The sequence below is a fragment of the Lichenostomus cassidix genome, chromosome 2 (genome assembly GCF_008360975.1).
Source record: "Lichenostomus cassidix isolate B80296 chromosome 2, HeHo_3.0, whole genome shotgun sequence".
Classification (NCBI taxonomy): domain Eukaryota; kingdom Metazoa; phylum Chordata; class Aves; order Passeriformes; family Meliphagidae; genus Lichenostomus; species Lichenostomus cassidix.
The window spans coordinates 115234550-115256578 of NC_139482.1; positions in this window are offsets into that span (position 1 = coordinate 115234550).

Consider the following 22029-nt stretch of genomic DNA (forward strand, 5'->3'; position numbering starts at 1 on the left):
ATTTTTAACAAGCCATGGAGCATTGGGGATGTTCCAGAGGACTACAAGAAAGCTAATATTGTACCAATATTTAAAAAAGGTAAATGCAGTGACCCAAGTAATTATAGGCCTGTCAGCTTGCCTTCGATCCCAGGCAAAATAATGGAATGTCTGATAGGGTCCTTGAGTAATAAGGAATTAAAAGAAGGTGATATAATTAAAGACAATCAGGATGGTTCTTGTCAAACTATCTTGATATAATTTAAAATCAGATTTCAAATGGGGGAGATTTAATTTACAGTTTTTATATGTAAGGGATTTAACCTTCTGTAAGGTATGCATGTGGCTTGACATTTTGATTATTCAAATAGAGGTTGTCTGTGCAATCTGTGGTTTAAGAGAGAAGTTAGGAGGAGTTTAGGCATCTGAATCTAAAATGGCAATCCTGAAAGCTCAGCTCGGTGGCTGCCCAGAACTGCCTTAATCTCCTTGGTTTTCAGCTGGAGAAGTTTCCAAGGCAACTGAGGTTCTGCTTTTGTGCACTCCCAGAAGACACCTCAATCCTGACAAGGTTGAGCGGTTCAGTATCAATGTCATAACTATACATTTGTCTGTCTGTTTCCCGTACAGAGCTTGATCCAAGGAGTGTGCTTATGGCACACTTCAAAGATCAGTCTGTGCACAAAATGCAAAAGCAGATGCAGCCTTTCTTTAACATATGACCACAGGAGAAGGTCTTTCATTCAATTACTCAGTGGTTAGAGCTAGTCCAGGTTAGAAAAATTCAAAATAGAATTCTTTTCTCTCTTGAAAATATTTCAAATCTACTCATCTCACTGGATGTCACCAATTATTATTGTATAGTGATGATGGAGATAGGAGGGGGTGAATATACGTTAACAGGAGCAACAATCACAGCTGAAGTCGAGTTACAATCACAATTGTGCTCTCATAGTGAAGTGCAATGAATCTCAAGTATAAATTCTGCAAAGAAATGCTTTCCTGACAAAGAAATGTCAGGAAGAGTGGGGAACATCATGTAACTGCTCCAGAATTTTCCCAAGGGTGCAAATAGCAATAATAAGTTTTTCCAAGGTCCATGCACAAGAATGACAATACATACCCCTTCAAGGCCATTTTATCCCATCCCAAAAGAGTTATCCAAAATCTTTGGCATAAATTCCTGTATTCAGATTATTCCACTACTGGGACAGCTAGGTTGGGTTACAGGCATAGTAAAAGTTAGGAAGAGTAAGTCCTGCCATAAGTACATGCCCATTGATTGGAGAGAGCTCTTGAGTTCAGCACAGATAACAGCCGGTAGTGGAAGCATCATTCTAGTAGTGGGAAAAGAGTCTAGACAAAATTAAGAAAGTAATAAAGCACCACTTCTTATCAATGAAGTTTCCTGATAGTTGCTTATAAAAAACAACATTGGATTTGGGGGCTTTTTCTTTTTTTATGTTACACATACACGCACATCCCATCTATCTATCTATCTGTCTATCTATCTATCTATCTATCTATCTATCTATCTATCTATCTATCTATTTCTCCTAGAGTCTGTTCTTTTGTCAATCTCAGCTCCTGAAACAGAAACTAATTCTGGCACCTCCCAGGACTTGTCTTGTATTAGGGGTTGTGACCAGATGATCACTCTTGTTCCCTCTGGTCTTAAAAGATCCGGCAAAAAGCGCTGAGGACAAACAAACTGAAAACCCAAGCCCATGCAGTAAGAAGCTTTCCCTGCCTAGAAAAGCAGATAATCTAAATAGACAAGACAGACTGGGGTGAGAAAAAGGATGTGTTATCTCTGTTTCACAGATGGGAAACAGAGGCACAGAGAGATTAAGTGATTTACACAAGGTTTGTGTCAGAGCCAGGAATGGGAGCCAGATCTCCTGAATTCTGTGTCACTACCTTAACAACAAGACCATCTTTTCTCTCTCTTGCCATAGCCTTGAGAGGGAAGGGCCTGTACTGTCATACACAAAACTGCACCATTGCTTACAGGGTAATCTAATAAAATGCTATACCTGTAGCATACATCTGGTGTTCTGATTTCTCTTCTGTCAGACTGACTCCTCTTTCCTTCCTTCCTTCGTCTTTCTTTTTATCCTCCTTTTCCTTTGTTTTCACTGTCTCTTGCAAAGGACTTTGGTGTCAATTACACTAAAAGAAATCCCACTGTCTCAGAAATGGTGTATTCAGACCATCTAATCTTTGAATGTACAGTCAGAAACATACCAGGTATACCTGGGCATATAAATTCCTGGACCGAATTTGCAAATATGAAGATAATTAAAATTAGAAAAAGGCATTTGAGATTTGCCTGTTTTATTATGACCAAATCTGAGTAGATTTTCAAGGGAGTCAGGAATTACTTCAATGGGGTCTGCTTAGCTGAGTTGGCTAGGTTCAATTATGTCTAAATCCTTAAATCTTTCCCTTCTCTATCTTCTGATTTCACACATGGTTCTGGCCACAGTTTTCTAAGCCCCTTTGGGTAAAAACATTTCATTTTGGATACAGACAGTAGGATCCTGAGATGGGACAGCACCTTGGACAAAACCTATAAATATCCAGCCTGTTTCTATGGCAGCTCTGAGAGTGCCAGTTCTTTGAAATCCTTTGAATAAGGTTGACTTCCAGTGCCTCAAAATCTTGCAACTTTGCAAGATGCAGATAGAAAAGCATATAATAGTGTTGTTGATGTGCAGAACAGAAGAATATCTGAGAAGGTGTCAAAACACTCTCAGTGTGGCTATGGGTAGAGAAGGGTCAGCCATGGTTGGCTAGGGGAGGACAGTTTGCCCAGGGCCTTGTGTTTTGAGAGGTTAGAGAGGGCCTCAGCTAATTGCCTAATGATACACAAGAGGTCATGACCTCCACCTTTGCCCCAGGCCCCCTGGAACTGCTGCTATTGCTTGTTCCTGCACTGCGGCCACCTCTGCAGCACAGGGGACAATGCCCAGCCAACAATGGTGCTCAGCACTTCATTTTGGGCAGGCAAACAAAGGCCATGTGTGGCAACCAAAATTCACATGGAGCTGGGTGCAGACAGTGGGACAGAACCTTACACGTGTGCATGGCAAAGGTGACCTTGCTGACAGATGTAGCTTTGGGCTCTGCTGTATCATAAAAAGTTCTGGTCAAAACTCAGAGAGCCTGAACCTCTTTCCAGCTAGCTGCTCCCTGGGAATAGGTTCCCAGAATCGGGTTATCCTCCTATTAAGGGAGGCATAAAGGATAGTGCTGTGAGAATTACAATGCCTTTTTATGGGAAGATCAATGGCATGTCCTCAGATAGAATGCTGTTTTTAGGTAAGGGTAGCTTCACCTCATAAAAGATTATATGGCTGACATATTTTTACACCCAGAGAAGAGTAACAAAACCTGTGATGAAGAGGTATGGAAACACTTTGAGATGAAGATATGGACGATTGAGTAGTGGAAGGTGGCAAGGAAGAGATGTCACTGCAGTATATAAAATAATAGATGGTACCAAGGGGTCATGTGGTCACTCCTGTGTACCCTCTTTTGTAATAAATGTCAGAGAGAGATCCAGAAATAAAAGCAACAGGTTTAAATCTAAACCAGTAAATGCCTTTTTAAGACAGTGTCTCTGCCACGGCCTTGAGAAAATACTGAGGTAAAAAGCTCAGCAGGATTAACAAATGTTAGACATTACAATCGATACTGCCTACATCTGCAGTTAAACTATCCAGGGTAAAAGTTAATCTATTAACTCATATTTTAATGTAATATTATTTTAATAACTCAGATCGCTGCTTCACGGCTTGTGACAATGCGTACTTCCCTCTTGCAGTGAAACTGGACTGCTGAACATGTTTTTGGATGGGCATTTGTCCTTTGCAGGGGGGTTCTTCTGCATGTGTTCCTGGCGAGCAGGAGAGGCAGGATTTCAGGCGAGCTGGACCTCTGATCTGATCTGCTCTGGCACCTGACGCTGGCTCGGGCTGCTGAGACACGGCTGGCCAGGCTCCCCTGCTGGCTGCTGGGGCTGAGCTCCCAGTGCCCTTCCCGGGGCTGATCCCGTTGGCATTGCTGTCTGCCAAACCTGGGCTTGTAAACCGCGGGCTCAGCTTGGCAGCCGTGAGCGTGGCGTGTTCAGGCAGCTTGGATGCTTCACCCAAATCGCCTGCCCTTCCCTGGAAGACACCACCTGTGTTAAACTCACCCTAGGCAGGAAATGGAAGAACAAATCAGGCCTAATTAAAAAAAAAAAAAAATTAAAAATCCTTAAAACAAACTGTGTAGTCTTTTCTCCGCACCATCTGCATAGTAGCAAGGGCGATGTGCTTGATTCATACTGTGATTCGAATGGAAGTGAGAGTAAACTGAAGGCTGATATATATCAGTGCTGAGGGCAGGATTTAGACAAGTGAACAGTTGTTCCTACAGCAAAAACAGATAATGTTATCAAGTTTGTTCTCTAACCAAGGATTCAATCAAACACTCACCAGAACTGAGCTAAATCTCCACAACCATTATTGCTTCCTGTACACTCACTTAAATCTTGCCTAACCCCTTCCTGTCCCAGCACTGGTTTCCTTCTTCCTCCCGAGGGTGGTATTAGTGTCTGCCCACTAAACCATGTCAGCAGGTGAAATTTGTAGATGGGCTATGGCAAGCTATTTATCATAATTTTTGTAATTTCCGTCCCCATTCACCAGTAAATGCAATAAACTTCTGAGAACTTTAGGCATGAAGTCCTGCCATATCCAAAAGATTGTTTCTCCTGCTGCTGTGTAAATGTGGCATTTTGCTGTCTCCTGGCACTGCTGCAGGCACTTAAGGGCACTTTGAAATAATTTATATTTTTTAAGAGGAAAAACACCACAAACACAGTTAGAACTTTTACAAGCCTTGCAAATAGATCTTCCTCTTAAGGATTCTCTTTATTAAGAGAAGTAGCCACAGTCACAAGGAGGAGTTGCCATGAGAATTTCCTGTTGCCATTTGGAGACCACAGGGAGCTTGTGCCACCCATGACCAAGCGTGGATTTCAAGGAAGTGAAGCTGATCTAAATACATGACATGACACTCATGGAGCAGGGCTTCCTTGTGCTCAGCCTCTCCATCCTCATGTCTTCCACACACATTTTCCTATTCCTCCCTTCTTTCCAGTAAGCAACAAACACAGATATGTTACACGAGGTTTCTTAGAAAGGGAAGGAAACGTCCATTCAGAAAGGAGCTTCTGCATGCTCTCATTAGCAAGGCAAAATTGACTGTGCAGAGCTGCTTTTTGCTGCTCCCAAGTTTGCCAGCGCCTTGCATGGGGAAGGGAGCAGGACCACAGCCTCTGGGGGCTACTCCATGGACTGCTGGCAAGGCTGCCCTTGGGCTGCTGGGCAAAGTCACAGCCGGGAGATTGGCAGCTTGGAAAGTCTTCTCTCCCAGAGAACTCCACTTCCTGCTCTGACTCTGCTGCTCTCTTTCTGGAGTGGATAATACAAGCTGACACCTGGGGTGTGACAGGAAGGTTGATGCATTTTTGTATGTAAGATACTACTCCTGAAAAAAAAAAGGAAAAAAAAAGCCCTCTGAGAGTAATAGAAGGAATTTATTGGGGAATTATGTGGGAGGTATGTTTAGTTCACCAGGTGGCAATAGTAATTCTCCCCTATTTTTCACTTTTTAGTGGTATCTTCTCACTGGCAGAAAGAGAGGGAAAATAGACAATATCCCAGGTGTTACATACAGAAGAAGGGCAGTTTCAGAGAGTTTACTCTTACTCCATTGACAAGGTAGACCAAAGGAGCTGGCCCCAGTGATTGTGCAAGAAATAAATATATTGGGTGAGTTTTTCTTCAGACACTTTCAGCCAAACACTATTTCAGCTGAGGAGTCTGAGGGTGAAAAGCATAAATGTGTTGATATAAATACAAGTCAGGGTGTGCCCATAAACAATCCTGGTGTGCTCATTCCCTACAAAGACCAGAAAAATCAAACAGCAGTGCTGTTCAATCTGTGTGAGTTCAATCCTTCCCCAGCATAGCCAAATTTTTATCTTTGGGTACTTTTTTCCTTTGATAAATCCAGTGTGGCTTGAATTTTCAGTGCTAGTTTGTGCCCTCTGTCCCAGAGCATGCCATATGTTACTGAAGAGACCAGAGCTTTCAGTTCAAGCCAGAGCTTCTGCGCCTGCTGACACCACAGACATGCCGGGTGCTGGAGAGGGTGTGGAGCACACACACACTCACTGACTGTCCTCAAATTACCAAGGGAGGGAGGCTGCAAGGAAGTTGAACAAACTTGCTCAAGGAGCCAGCTGTCTACCCTCCTCTAAACATGGAAGTTAAAAGTTCTCAACAAACTATTTTTGGCTTTTGATTCATATTCGGCTTTTGATTCATATTCAGCTTTTGATTCCCTTCCTTCTGTGCTTCAATCACTTGCAAACCCTCCATTCTCTGGCCCTAAAGTTAAACAGTGTGGGAGTGCACAGGAACTGTAAAATTTATCCTCTCAGTAACTGCTTAAATCTCATCTCTAATCCTCTAAACTCCTTGATTCAGCGTAGTTTAAATTGTTGTAAATGTCTTTGAGGTGGATTATGCTGCTTAATTGCCACTAAGGGAATAATAATAATGTTATGTGTATGTGCATACAATATTATAATGTACATAGAGACACACAGGCAGAAAATCTTTCTAGCAAAGAACATATTAAATAATAGTTTAAACTACTCAGGATTTGGGAAAGCCTGCTAAAGGGATTAGAAACTAAATCCAAAACTGGACAAGAGGTAAAGGCAATAATTTCCACAGATGACAATGCTAGAAACACACTATTTTCTCTTTCTGTAAGTATGTTTTCTTTATACATGTTGTGCACCACTTAATGAGAGCACATGATCTTTTCTAGTAAGTCAACCTCAATTATGTAAAAGCTACATGTTTGAGGAAGCATAGACATTTCTCTCACAAGGAGGTGGAGGTAGAATGTCCATCAGTAGTATTTCTTTCTCTGGAAAGAAATAGTTTCTATCAACCCGGAAAAAACTGCATAAATAAATAACTAAATATAACTTTCTATATGTGCATAATCCTGCTGAGTTTCTTGTGACTGATGCACATGTCCAGATGCCTGGACAACTGAGGCCAAAGGCTCAGTCCTGGAAATGTGCAGTCAAATGTAAACTTTCTAAAGAAAGTATCTGTGGAAGTAACTGTTCCTGAGAGTGGGAGAGAAGGAATATATCAAGAAGATTTTAATTTTAAAGCATTAATAAGAAGAATTAATATAATAGGTATTTCCTGAATCTTGGTTCTCAAGAACACGCATGTCATTGTGAGTGTTTGCACTTCATTTTTACTCTTCTTCTGCTCTGTCCTGCACACAAAATGCTGTAAATAACTTTTTCTGGAAGCAGCTCTGCTTGTCTGTGCTGACTCCTGGCATAAGCTGGGATCTACTACTTCCAGAAAACCAATCCAAAATAGCATAAGGAACTGATTTTAAAATAATTTTACTGAAAAAGTTAATGACTGAGTAAAACAGCTGAAGCAAAACACCTAGCGTATGAAAGAAGTCTTGTAGACTTAATAGAAATATTGAATGTTTCAAAATGGCAAGAAAATGCAATAGCAGTGAGCCTGTGAGAGCTTATTGCTGCCCAAATTTCATTCACTACATAGAAGCAAAGGGATCATTGAATCTTTAAGTTTGAACATGAGAGTGGATTGAGTTTCAGAGGAACCATGCCTTGGGGCATTGCCTGTCTTTTATCATCTTAAATAAAGCTACTTTATTACAAACACAGTAATTGGGTGTACTAAAATGATTGTCCTCTTTCTAGGCACTCCAAATCTGCTTTTCAGCCTAGTGTTTATACTCTGTGAATTAACCAGTTTGATCTTGTTCTGTGGTCAAAAGAAGAATCTCCTCTGGAAGATAAAATACACATTCCTCTTACTACCCCTGCATATCATTTGGTCCATCTGCCCTAGCTACCTTTTTTGATTCAATGCTGGTTAAAAGTCTTAATTTATAAAACAGCACGTGGAAATATCTAAGCAACATTAATGTCATTGAAATCTCATTAGCATTCTTGTTTTACATGTCTTGTCTATTCTTTAGGCTCAAGGTACTCTTTCTTTCCAGTGCTTGCACAATACCTTGGATTTGCTATGGGATTTGTTCTCCTTGGATCTGGCTGAAGATCCCCACCTGTGTGTGGTGAAGTCAGCACAGCCACATTTGGAGCCACATCTGGCCATGAGTATGCTAAGGCCAGGGTCAGATGTGATCTTGTGTGACCTGTGAATGCAGTGAGGTGCTCTGTGGTCCTGCTGCTCCTCATGTGCAGGCATGGGGTTGAAAGGAACAATTCTGAATGCAGTAAGTAAGGTTAGTTTTTAAACAGCTGGAGATAGAAGCAAACAACTCCCTGTAGAGCCAAAAGTTCCTCTTGTACAGTACAATCTGTTTAGACTGCTAAATATATTTTGGGTTATGTTCTTTTCTCTGTAGTTACAGTTTTTAATGTCCTATGCATTAACTCATCAAAGTATGAGTTAAAATAGCTTGATAAATAGGGATCTGCATGTACTTGAGACTAGGTCCAATAAAGGACATGGTGACTAGCAAGGAAGGGGAGGCCGTTGCCCATCCCCAAGACAGAGTCTGGGCCAGGCTCTTGGGTTCAGTGTCTAGGTCACCCCTGTGGACTATCCCTGTACAAGAGTTTACACATTCCTGTAGGGAAAGGGAGGAGGCAAGGGTTACAGTACAGAAACTGCACCTGTTCCTCTATCATTTATTTGCACTTATTGATAAAATGCAAATAGTTTGAATGCTTTGTACTTTTTTATGGGAAGGGGATTTTTTCATTGGTTTCTGCTGACCTTCAGCCTTGGCTGTGCATGAGGCATTTGAAGGAAGAGACACTTAGTTTAGTTCTTTCGTCATTACAATCTGTTCTATTGATCCCTTCCCACTGCCGAGTTTGCTAATTTCCTGGCATACATAGAGGGTGTTCTGCTTTTTGTAACAAAATTTAGCCGTTCTTCCCATTCGAGAAACAAGAAACTGAGGCACAGGATTGGGAACTGGCCAGTCAGCAGAACTGGAAGACAAGTCCAGCATCTTCTGACCCACTGTTGATTTTGGCAGACATTGAAAGTATGCCCTAGGTTTAGTCACCTACAATTGTGAGCAGCTTTTCAATTGCTGGCAAGCAGGCTGGGTCCTCAGCAGAGCTGCTGGCAGCAATCCATAGTTCTTCCATTTTCTTTTTTCCAGGTAATTTTTGCTTGTTAGGCCTTTTCATCTCCTTTTCATGGAGAGCATGATTTCAGAGGTGATCTGCTTCCTCTACCCGTGTAGTCAGAAATGAAGGCTGTGATCATCCTTAATTACAAGGAAAAGGGAAAGGAAGGAGGAAGAAAGACCAAGAACATTATCCAAGATTCCAATATATGGCAGGACAGGTATGAAAAGGGACAAATTTATCCTCTAGATTCTTTTTGGATAGTGGGAAAATGAGATGAAAAGGGAAAAAAACAAAACCAGAAACAACCACTCTAGTACCAGTCATGGACATACAGCAGTGGCTTTCAGTCATGTCAGGAGGAGTCATATAAGATCTAGAAAAAAGAAATCACAACAGATTATAACCTTTCCTCTTTGGTAAATAAAACATAAGTAATAACCTCAAAGACTGTATTTGAATTTAAGGCACACATGGATCAGAATACTGTGCCCAAAGAAACTGGCTGACTCTTTTGTTAACAGCCCATTTATTTGAAAAAGGAATTTGTGGTATGCTTGAAAGAAACAAAAACTTGTGTGAGGGTGCTTGAAGAGCTCGTCCTGGTATTGGGAGAGATGTGTCTGTGTAGAAGGCAAGTGCACAACAATTCACAATCACGGCATAGATGGAGTGTTTCTTCAGCTTGTGTTTTGGAGGTGGAAAGAGGAAAAAAAATGTGTGCAAGAAAAAAAGTAAAAAGGGCATAAATACTATCCAGAGTAAGATACCAGGTAGAAAAAAATAATTAATAACCTGAACATGAGTTGTGGTGGAATAGCCTGTGCACACATAGACAAAGCAGAAGAGCTGGTCCATGAAGAGTCTGAGCCGGCATTGGACTGCTGAAAGGTTATCTAGATATTTCCAAAAGACTGGGATGTTTCCCAGGCATATTTCACCTTGAAGCAAAGACAGTGACTCAGCCAGGATGGCACCTGTGTAAACCACTGCACTGAGGGTGAAGGAGGAGCAGCAGCCCCTGCACTGCATGGGGAGAGGCGGTGTCAGTGCTGCAAGTGCCACACCCCCTGCCAGGTGCTGACCTGGGGGCCACCCTCAGCACGGGCAAATGCTTCATTTGCCTAAGCCTGGCGACCTCTTCTGAGAGTGACAAACTGCTCGTTACCAAGTGCCTGTAACGAAAGACACGTTAACTCGAGTTGGCAGAAGCAAAAATAGCCTCAGCGCTTGGTGCCAAAGATAAATATTGGCGAATGCTATTGGATAAAGAAAGCAACCACCTCACTACGTCTTGGACACCAGCAGGTAGCTGCAGATGGTGGAATATGCTGTTTTGGATCAAACCTGCAGTGGAAGAATACTTCTGCTGCCAACAAGATGCGCTAACAGGACTCTCAGGGATCAGAGGTGTGGATGATGGCATTCTGCGGTAGAGCTGCAGAGACACTGAAATGGAAACTGCCACAGATCACACTCTTGTTTGCTTGCTATGATGAACCAAGAAAATAAAGCCATAGTTAAATACTAATAATTGTCCTATCCACAGTAATAATAATATTGCCGCAGACTGTAGCATCAGACCCTGGACACTTAGAGCATGCCAACATTTAGTGCAAGTGCAGGACCTGTGAAGTGCAGGCTAAACATGCCAGTCAGGGCTCATGAGCCCTTGTGGGAAATAGGAAGTGATGCTATGGGGTAGTGAGAATTGGCTAAATTCCCATGAGCCTGGAGCAAAATCGGGAGAGTCTTTCTACAGCAGCCCTCTTTAATTGCCCCATTCTTGCATGGATCAGATAGAGGACATACTGAGCAGTAGTTCGTCTCGGCAGCTGTGTAGTTTCAAATCCAAAATACACATCTACTTTCAGGAAGGTTTTTTGTGTTTTACCTTGGAGCGAAGCACAGTCATACCAGGCCTTCAGTCACATTGGGTCTTCCCCCATCACAGACAGACAGCTGGGAAAGCTATTAAAATTCCCAGCTGTGGCTTTAAGAAGGTTCAAGGAGCAAACAAAACACATAGCAAGCCAGCCTTGAACTCTGAAGGAACTCGGTCTCAAGTATCAGCCCCTATAACACTCAATGTCAAGATGCATCTCTATGGCATTGCCTATGGCTAGCCGTAGCGGATAAAGGATCGGAGGAGAAAGAAACGATGTGCAATAAGGATATAGCCTATCACAACAAAGACCTTCCCCACTGGTGTTCAGAGGTGCACTTACAGGCAAAACTTCTTCCTTGAGACATGTGAGGCACAGGAAGGCAAGCTGCACTGATCAGGCCACAAAATTCCCAGTTTGGGAAAGATGGTGGTGCATGGGCTTCTCCATTGCTGACGGCAAAAATTTGTCAAGTTTTACAAATAGACAGATTGGATTCACTTCTATGTACATTCTACTGAAATCTGATTAGACAAATGCTGAAAGCACACAGGTTTTTGAGTTATTGACTATAGTACCAAGGCATAAGTCCCCCCTCCCCCCTTGCCTTCTCCCTGCAAGAAAAATATATTTCTAGGTGTGATTAGGCATGATTCTCATGTATGGACTTCAGAGGAATGTATTGGCAAGCTAAATCTAAAAGCAAGCCTAGGAAGTGATGTTTAATTTTGCACCGGAATTTGGGAGATCAGTGACTTGCTAGGTGGCTGGAGAAAAGTCTTTTTACCCCTCTGAGCCTTCATTTCCTCATCTGGAGAAGAACTGCTGCAATATTTGCTGATGTAAAACGTGCTACTTGCAACTGGGTATTATGATCGTCTGAAATGAATGTGACAAACGGAATGCTGTGTGATAAACAGCTTCCTCGTCCCCGAGTTGGGAGCACAAGGGTGGGATTGTGTGAGAACTGTGAGAATGCAGCACATGGCCAGAATTGTGTATGGGTGGCAGCAGGATAGGCAGGGGGAAGGAGAAAGCCTGAATGTTGTCCTGTCTCAGAGTTCTCTCTCCTGCTTGACCACCGAATAATAAGGGCAGCTATGATTTTAAACAACTCAAAAAGCAATTCCTAATCTTTTTTCCATCTGGACTTCCATTTCCTGGATATGTCATGTAATACTACATGCTTTTTTTGGATCAAAAGTCTCATCAGGATGACTCTATTTCCATTTCTGTGACACAATAATAGGGATAACGCTCAGGTATCCAGGCTAAATTATCTGCATTTTTCGTTCATCGCAGGAAGCGTGCCAGCTGCTTACATGATGGGCAAGCTCTCTGAGGCCGTGCACGCAGTGAGATGCTGTGCCAGTTGTCTGGGTGGCTCTGCTCTTCCCAAGGGAATGAGTCACTGATGCAGTTACTGCCGCTCCACCCCTGCTATTGGTTTCTAATATCTTACCCTGGCAGGTCAGGAATCCAGGAGGACCCAGATTTGGGTCCAGGCTCCTGTTCTGTTTCCTTTCCTTTATGGCAGTAATGGATTTCCTGTGCTTCCCTCCCTTTCCTCTACTACTTCTTTATAGATGTGACCATTATGTAGCTCAGAGAAAATGGATTCCCAGGCAGTGCTCGTCATTGCCACCACTCTGCTACCCATTTGTCTGTTTGCAGAACCAGACTCACTGTGCAGAGGTTTTTAATTGCTGTATTTGTTTTATCACTGTTGTGTGAGGCCATGGGATTTCAAAGCCACAGCAGGCTGGGGAGGCATTGTGCCGGTCGCCCACGTTCCCCCATCTGCAGCAAATCATTGAGAGAGACTTCTGGGTGTTTCTTGCAACCTCTGGTTGGGGGTGAGTCAGCATTCCCTTGAAGGCTTCATCACAGCCATTGTCATTTCCTCCCCCTCAACGTGGCATGTGGCCAGAGGCACCTGCAGAGCCTGCAGAGTGGAGTTACAAATGGGTGCACCTCCCTGATATGAAGCAAGCACTTTGGAGAAGGCATCCGTGCCAGTGCCACCCACAGTGTGCAGCCAGCAGGGAAGGGAGTGATGGAGGGCCTCATTAAACAGGCTGGTACTTGTGGCTGGCAAGTGCTGGCTGAGAGTGTCACCGTGCTCCTTTTGGGCTATAGGCATGCTCTGCCTGTCGCTCCACAGGAGCACCCTGAGACAGGAGCTGCTGTTCAGATGGATGCCTCTGAAAAATGAATAGGATCAGAAGTGTTTTGGGGGTTACTATTTCATTAGCAGTGCTTGTAAAGCTTTCTGAGGAGTGGGACTATTTCCTGCTTTTAGCCAGGCTCTTAATTCACACCCCAGCTCCCACTAGCCTCTTCCCTGCTACCTCTGTCCTTCCTCAAACCTGCTCCTGCACTCTTCCCAGCCCCCCTTGTAGGATGATGCCAAACCTCTGTGTCCTGCACCGACCCTCGAAACCAGGCTGTTGATGCATACATCCCCTCTACACACAGAACACTTGGTGTCCCATATCTGCTGCTATTGGGGAACACAAGTATCTCCATTGCATGGAAGGGTGAGAGGTGATTATGGCTCCTCAGACTCTCAGTCAGGAGATGCTTCAATGCATTCATACTCCTTCTCCTCCAATACAGATTGAACTGCTCCCTGCTACTACTGCTTATCCCCATTTCACAAACCTGCGTTAAGCGATCTCCTTTCCTGTGTGTGAGGCCACAGTTACTCACATATAAAGCCCACCCAAATCCCTTTAGTAATGGCTTCTTTGTTTTCTGTTTTGCCTTACATTGCTCAGATAATTTGATATTCAGGAAGGGAATGATAAACTTGTAAGAATTAAAGCAAATTTTTCAGGAATCTCTTTACAAGCATCACACATCCCTGAAAGGCTGTCATTACATATGTTGCTCATTCAATTTTTTAAAAAACCCCTAACAAATTTACATGAGAGAGCAGTTTTAGTTTAGAGAAATTGTATTTCTATTTACAGCCTAGGAAATGGATGCCTTTAAAAGTCTAACAGTGTTATTTGTAACAGCTGGTTTGGTTTATGAAGCTGCTAAGAGTAGAGAGACCAGTCTCTGGGACAGTAGTAATCTGTTTGTCCTTGCTTAACTTCTTCTATGCCATGCCCCAGCTCATATTTGGAGCTGTATTTTATCTCCAAGTTCCTATTATTTCTTACAGGTTAGCACAACGTATGACCTATGACATTGCAGCCATAAAGAAAGTAGGCACATGTGATTTTTCCCTCAGTTTTCATATCTCAGTGCTCTGGCCATTCAATTTACTTTCCCAGGTGCTGACAGCTGGTAATGCTCTTAACTGCTCTCCCCTGTTGGTAAGTTATGGATATTTCCTAACTGGAGTTTAATTGTGTAACTTTACTTCACTTGAAATGCCAAAGGTCCTAGGAACCCATTCCTCCTTCAGGCTGATTATGGCACTGGAGATAATACTGTTCGTGGATGGTGAGCCTAAATCCCTGATGAGTGTCTTCTAAGGCAAACTGACATTTATTGTGTTCCTCATTATGACATGACTGTCCAGAGCTGGCCCAGAGGGCAACCCCCCACCCCCAATTTTTTAGGTTACATCTTCCATATATATAAAAGCAAGCACAAAAAACAGTTGTTTGAGTTTCTCACTCAGGTTCTAAGAGACAATAGCAATACAAGATTTAAAAGAAGAACTGTTCTGTAGGTACCAAAGGCAGGAACAGGGTATTGCACCAAGTAAGCACCATGAAGCAGGATTTGATCCCACAAGTACTATCTCATACCTGCCACATTTAGTCTGTGTTTCTTCCCTCTTCCCTAGAATGACATCTCTCTGCTCTCAGTGTTAGGCACACTGTGCAGTGCCAGGCTGTCTCCTCAACAGGGCATTGGTGTGATCCTCCCTTGGTGGCCTTGACAAGGTAGTCAGGATGTTAGGGGTGACCTTGGAGCCCTTCCTGTGAATTGTCCTCCATCCTTCAGCCAGTATTGATGGTTGCCCTGGCTGCCTTGCTTTCCAGGTGGGCAGAGTGACTCCAGTAACACTGCATCCCCTTGGGCTCCTGCTCTCTGGAAGAAACCTGACCAAGGGACCCCAAGACAGGGACTCCACTGTGAGAAGGTGCACACAATCTGTAGGACCACAAGTAGGTCACAAAGAGCATGCATCAGTGGTGCTCAACACCAGCCTTCCTGACCCTCACTGGGAATTGGGGACCAAAATGCCCATTGGGACTGCTATGAAATTTGTCCCTAGCTTTCCTCAAAGGGTGTAGTACACCTTCACTATATTCCTGGGGGTAAGCTATGGTTAAACAGTGAGAGCAATAAACCAAGGGTAATGAGCAATGAAATAATGGTGAAATTTTCTGGTGCTGTTGAAACAGAGGCTAAGGTAGGGAGGGCAGGATTGATTGATGTTACCTCTGCTGAAAGGTGAACTTAATTTGCCTAATACCATGACTATTGAATGCTTATGCAGCTATGGCGAGCGGGACTCAGATGGAGGTGGAGAGAACTTGATAAAAAATGAATACAGAATCCCTTTTGTTCTGCCCCTACTCTGTATATTCATTCCTCTGTGTACTTGGGAATATCTAAGCTGTGCATAACGGTGTCAGCTTTGATGGGTTAGGCTACTTCTCCCTAGCAGAGAATAGAGGAAAGCTTGTTGTGGGAATTGGGTCCACTAGTTTCACTGTGAAAGAAAAAAGTTTGTCAAAACTTGACCCTCATATTATAAATCCTCAACAAGTTGGCTGGGATTCCTCTTTGTATTGTTTTTGCTTTTCTCTGCAGCTGCCAACTGGCTGCTGCCTGTTCAGCAGCCGATGGGGAAGGATTGGCCCAGTGGGAGAAGGTGTTATAATCCTCCTGGAGCAGCTGCCCCAGCTTTGCTGCTTGCTAGTGAAGCCTGGAGGCAAAAGGACCAGGCTTTCCCTTCCCTGATACATGAACTCTCCTGGGGGCCTTGCAGGAGGGGAGGGTGGTGAGGCAAAGGCTATGTTGCATTGGAGGGCTTGGAGATATGCGCAGCAGACAAGAAGACCCCATGCATAGGGAGAACTGCATGGCTTCTGTGTCCTTTTCCGGAAGGTCTACAGTATTTCATGATGCTGAATTGTGAGCTAGTTTAACACAGACCCAGTGAAGAGCAGCTAGGAAGAAGCAGACAATTTTTTTGGTCCAGTTAGTATAGACATCTGGCTGCTAATCACCATTAGTGCTTCTGTAGGAAGAAAACAATTGAAAGAGGTCCTTGTCCTTCCCAATGCATTTCCTCTCTTCTCCTTTCCCTACTGCAGTTTCCTGTCCCCTGTCACAGTTATGTTAAGGCAGCTATTTCTGGTGTCATCTAAAACAGACCAGAAGGGTTTTTCTGGTTTTGCTAATACCAGCTATTTCACTGATTTAGTTTAAAGGGTATCAGCACACTTAGGAGTGATAAATGGGAAGGAGGAGGGAGAGTAACAAATAGCTGTGGGTGAGAAAAGGCAGAGTCCTTCTTTGGCAGCTTTGCCATTAGATAATTGTGGTATGGAAAGCACCTTCGGATGTCCACTGAGAAATGCATTGGCATTTGGGTCCTGATTCCAAGAAACATGCAGGAACATGCTTCACTGCTGCTCTGTTGCTTCATTCTTAGTAAATTGTCAAGCAAGCACATGTCCAAGATACCCACTGACTAGTCATTGGGGCTTAGAGAGAGAAGAAAAGTAAATATTGCTAGCTCTGTTCTGATGAAATGTACAGAAAATAGACAAAGCAATTTGAACAGAAGTAAAATACCCCTTCAGCAGGTATTGGAGTGGTGCAGTGTTTTGCTGAATTGCCTGTGGTTTTACTATAGCACTCATCTCTAGTATTTGAGGCTTACACATATATTTAAGCTTCTTGTTCCTGCATAGGTGACAAACCTGTGGGGGAGCTGTGCAAGAGCTCCATCGGGCTGTATCTGATTTATTCCAGTGAGTGGTTTGGTTTTCTTGACTGAGATTTCTCTTGATTTCTGCTGGTGAAGTGGAACTGAACTATAGTTCTAGATACACTGGAAATGTATACTGGAAATTGCTGCAGGGACTATACAGTGCTAATGCACTTTTGCTGATCACCCTGATTGCCTAAGGATTGCCTGATTAAACTTATGATTTAAATGCTGCATATCTTGATAGACAAGGTCACAGTTATGCAGCCTGAAGTGCCACCTAGAGTCTTACTTCATGTATCTTTGATAACATTGTTCCCAGGACTGTGTTTGAAGGTCAAGGGCTGGAGTGGGGGCAAGATTAGCAAGCTATATTCAGAGGTCTGAGAAATTACAGTAGTGAAAATTAGGCAACTGGGATGAGCAGACCATTGTTGCTGGAAAACCCCTGATTATTGCTGCCTCTCCCTTGTCTGATCTCTCCCTCACACACAGAGATGTGGGAAGGCAATGCGGTCAAATGGGAATCCCATGGGATACAACCGCTGTGGGGTCTGCTTTGGACAGCAGGCAGAGTCGGAGTTGTGTTATCTAGAGGTGGCTGCAAACAGGCTCCCAGGACCACTTGGTGTTTCCAGGCTCCCCCAGGGCACCCATCAGCCCCCTCTGAATGATCTGTGCCTTGGAGAGGCAGCTGAAGGGACATTTCAACCCTCCTTCTGGGGACATGTACTGCTCAAGCTGTTCCACACATGACACCTGCTCCCTGCCAGGTCCTGCTGGCTGCAAACAGGTCTGCTCCCTCCCTTCAACCTGTAATGCTATGCTCAGCCCTTGTCCCTGCTTTGGGGGGGCACACAACAAGCTGAGATGGGATTTCTTATCCTGACTCCTTTCCCTGCCAGTGTGCATCATTTTCCCTCTGAATGCTCCTGGAGGGCAGGCTTTTCCCTTCTCCTGTGTCTCCTGAGCTCACACATTAAATTGGAAAGACCTTTCTGATCCCTCACACATTCTGTCACTGAAAGTAAGCCCCCACGGTTCTTGGAAGGTAAACTGCCCCCTTTTTCAGGGTTTTCTGGGATATCTCTGTGTGAGAATGCCTGAAATCACAGGAGAATGAAGATGTTCAGAGCTGTGTGAAAAATGCCAAGTCTATACCCACAGATCCTCATGTTTCCCATATATAATATCCTGTAGCATTCTGAAACAGATTTCATTTGTAGCTATATTGAGTATAAAAGCTTTTCCTTCACCTAACAGAATCAATCGGCCCACAGTGGGTCTTTATTCCCATTCAAATTAAGGGCTGTTCCATACCGAAAATGCACTAATGTAACTAAATTGATTTCTAACTTGATTTTAGTTAAATGGGTGTAGTTCCCTGCGGGGATACACTTAAATCAGTCGAAGAGCGGGTAAATTATGCATCTTTGTATATTTCTCTGCGATTTATCTTAATTAGGTGTAAAGGGATCTCAGGGTAACCGAGGCTCCAACCACAGGTGAAACCCCCACACAGATTCTGGGGATGCTTAGCAACTCTCCTAAAGTGCTGAATGCTCTTAACTCCCGGTTAGAGTGCCGGAGGTGTTCGCTGCCTCACAAGTGTTCAGCACTTCTGGAGATCAGGCCTGCATTGTCGCTCTGTGTGTGTGTGTGGTGTCTCCCCCATCACATTTCCTGGTGGATAATTGCCTCCCCCCCCAGCTAGGCACAGCCTTGGCTCTGAAGCACCCTTGTTGCTCTGAGAGCTGAGGCTAAGTGCAGCCCTCAGCACGCCCAGGATCCCGGAGGATTTGGAGGAAGGCTTTTTTCTTATTGAGCTGTGCCACCCTCACAGGGGAGCTTATCTTCCCCATGAGAAAGGGAAAAAAAAAACCCAAACCCTTAGCAAAAGAAAATGGAAATGATTTATAACCTAAGGCACAGCCAGCACTAGGAAATGCTTCCCTGATCATCTTGGGCATAGCCACATCTGTAAGCAGCTTGGGCACGGCTTTTGGCTTTGCAGTGTTTCCTTGCTCCCAAGCAGGAGCCCATTGTCTCTTCCCATTCCCAGTGTCAGGAAAGTGGGGCATGCCTTGAAAGCAGGGATGCTCAGTGGCTGTGGTGCCCACCCCAGGAGGGAATTGCATGCTGTGTTACATGGGAAGGAGCCATTCACACTCAGCACTCCTGCAAGCTGTGGTGCTTAAAAAAATAATAAAGTCAACTCTATATTATTTTAATTGTTTTTAAAATTGATGGATTGTAAAGCTGCACAGTTGAAACTGCATGTAACCCCTTGAAAAGAAGCATAAAGAGGGGATGACATGTCCCATCACTCAGGAATATGGATTTTGAAATTTCTGTGTCTAACTTATTGAAGATTATATGCCAATATCTAAATTTGGGAGACTTCTGACCTCTCACCATTGATGAAGGCTGTGGACAGGTCTAACATACTGTGGGATAATGGAAATATAAGCAATGGCTTCCAGGGTAGAGGCCAGAAGTGTGGAGGCTGTGGTCATTCTTCCAGGAATGATGTACGGGCTTGATTGACCAGAAACGTCTCTGAAAAAGTGAGAGACCCAAAGAGGTCAATTCCCTCTCTTCAATGGCTCTGGCTATTTTCTTTAAATTAAAAAGAAAAATGGGACACTCTAGTCCTTTGTGTAATTTTGTAGCCTAAGGAATATTTCCTAGCCTTACACTGTTGTATGTACTATAAAGCAGGATGGGGTATTTAGCCCCTGAATTTTCAATTGGGTGTTTTTTTGTCATTGTCACATTCATTGACTGCACAATATCAACTTCTATATGTTCCATGTTTTTTTGTTTAATTGATAATTTTATATTAATAAACTGTGGAAGCTTAATGTCAATGTTTGCTAGCACCATAAGCACATGCAATATTATATAAATGTATTTTCTCCCTTCCTTCACATTTCTTTTCTTCTTTGCCTCCTTCCCCCCTACCTCTCCCAGACAGTTACATTTTTGTATAAATTTTTCCGTGCTACCTTTAAAATGTTGCATACAAGGATGTTCCCAGTCAGCTCCACCGAACATCACAGTAACTGTGTCCATTTAAAGATGCTGCAGGACAAAATGTTCAAGGACAGCATCATTAGGGTCTGCTTGGCTCTGGGTGAATAGAGCTCCATTGTTTGCTCATTGATGACTGCAGCGTCTCTCCTCTCCTCTCCTCTCCTCTCCTCTCCTCTCCTCTCCTCTCCTCTCCTCTCCTCTCCTCTCCTCTCCTCTCCTCTTTCTTGTGGAGAAGAGCAAGAGGGGGTGACAGGAGGGGTGTGGGCTGAACCCTTTAAGTTGGTCTACTTCTGTATCTATATATCTATAATCCATATTTCAGAAAATTGACACTATCCTGGGCTGCATCAAAGAAATATGCAGGTCAAGGGAGGTGATTCTGCCTCTCCACTCTGCTCTCATGAGACCCACCTGGAATCCAGCTCCGGGGCCCCCAGCTTAAGAACCTAAGGACGTGAACCTTTCTGAAGCAAGTGCAGAGGAGGGCAATAAAGATCGGAGGGCTGGAGCACCTCTCATATGAAAACACACTGAGACTCTCATATGAAAACAGACTGAGTTGTTCAGCCTGGGGAAGAGAAGGCTCCAGGCAGACCTTGTAGCATCTTCCAGTACCTAAAGGGGCTTACAAGAGAGCTGGATGGGAATTTTTTATAAGTGATAGGACAAGGGGCAGTGGCTTTAAACTGAAAGAGGGTAGGTTTAGATTGGATGTTAGGAAGAAATTATTTACTGTTATGGTGGTGAGGCATTGAACAGGTTTCCCAGAGAGGTTGTGGATGCTGCATGCCTGGAAATGTTCAAGGCCAGGCTGGATGGGGCTTTGAGCAGCCTGGTACAGTGGAATATGTCCCTGCCCATAGCAGGGAGTATGAAACTAGATGACTTCCCAACAAAAACCATTCTATGGTTCTATGATTCTATGATTCTGTAGCTATATCCATTATGTATGTATTCTAATACATGTCAACTTCAAGCTCTTCACACTTTTAAACCCAAGGAAATTTAATGCAAATCTGCAGTTTGCAGGAAACAGGAGCATCACAACTTTTCCTTCCTCTGAAACTGCATGTGTCAGGCTATGATGTTGGTGGCAGGGAAGCCTCATGGTGAGTGGGTATGTGCTGTGGTACGCACCTACAGCTAGCAAGCATGCTTTCTATCAAAACACTTTGGGCATGGAGCCATGTTAGATGCTGGAGCTGTAGCTTCTGTCCTGGGCAGGGAGAGCTGCCTCTGTGCAGCTGTGGCAAAGCAGAGGGTGACAAGGTTGTGAGCATCTCCATCTGAAGGGCTCATTGCTGAGCAGTGTTACAGCCTGTGTAGTGTTCCTGACCTTGTGGCATCCTCTGCTTTTGCCTCATAGGAATTTGCAGAATGAAGCTGCACCTTGCTCTCCTCCAGAAGCCAGTCCCTTATGGAGCCCACATTGCCACCACATAGGCAAAGGTAAAAAGACAGCTCTGACTCCCGTTCAATATTTTTCTGAATGGTGGTAAAAATGCCCCTCATCATAATCTACTCAGTAATAAAAAAATGATCATTTTTATGTCATTCAGCAGAAATGTATGGTAAATGAGATTCAAAGGATTAATGCACAAAGGAAATGTCAACGTTAATCTATAGACAGTCCCTTTAGTCCTGCTTGTCATAAATTCAGAGCAAGAGAGTTTGCAGACTGGCTCGGGAAGGATAAAATCGAAGGATTAAACAAACCATAACTCAATCTTTCAGTGCCTTGAATTCTTACTTTTGGTGGATTTTCCTCTGTAGTTTTTCTTAAAAGAACATATATCTTTAGTGAGAGGGAGAAATTACAAACATTAGACCATGAAAGTTGGGCTTTCTTACAGTCATGCTTGCACAGGCGGGCTCTAACTCAAATCAGCTGTGCTGGTTTAAAGCTGTGCTAGTATCTTTTATTGCTAACACTGAGCTACTTGGGTTACTCACTGTTGTGTCTTCTATGGGAATATAGG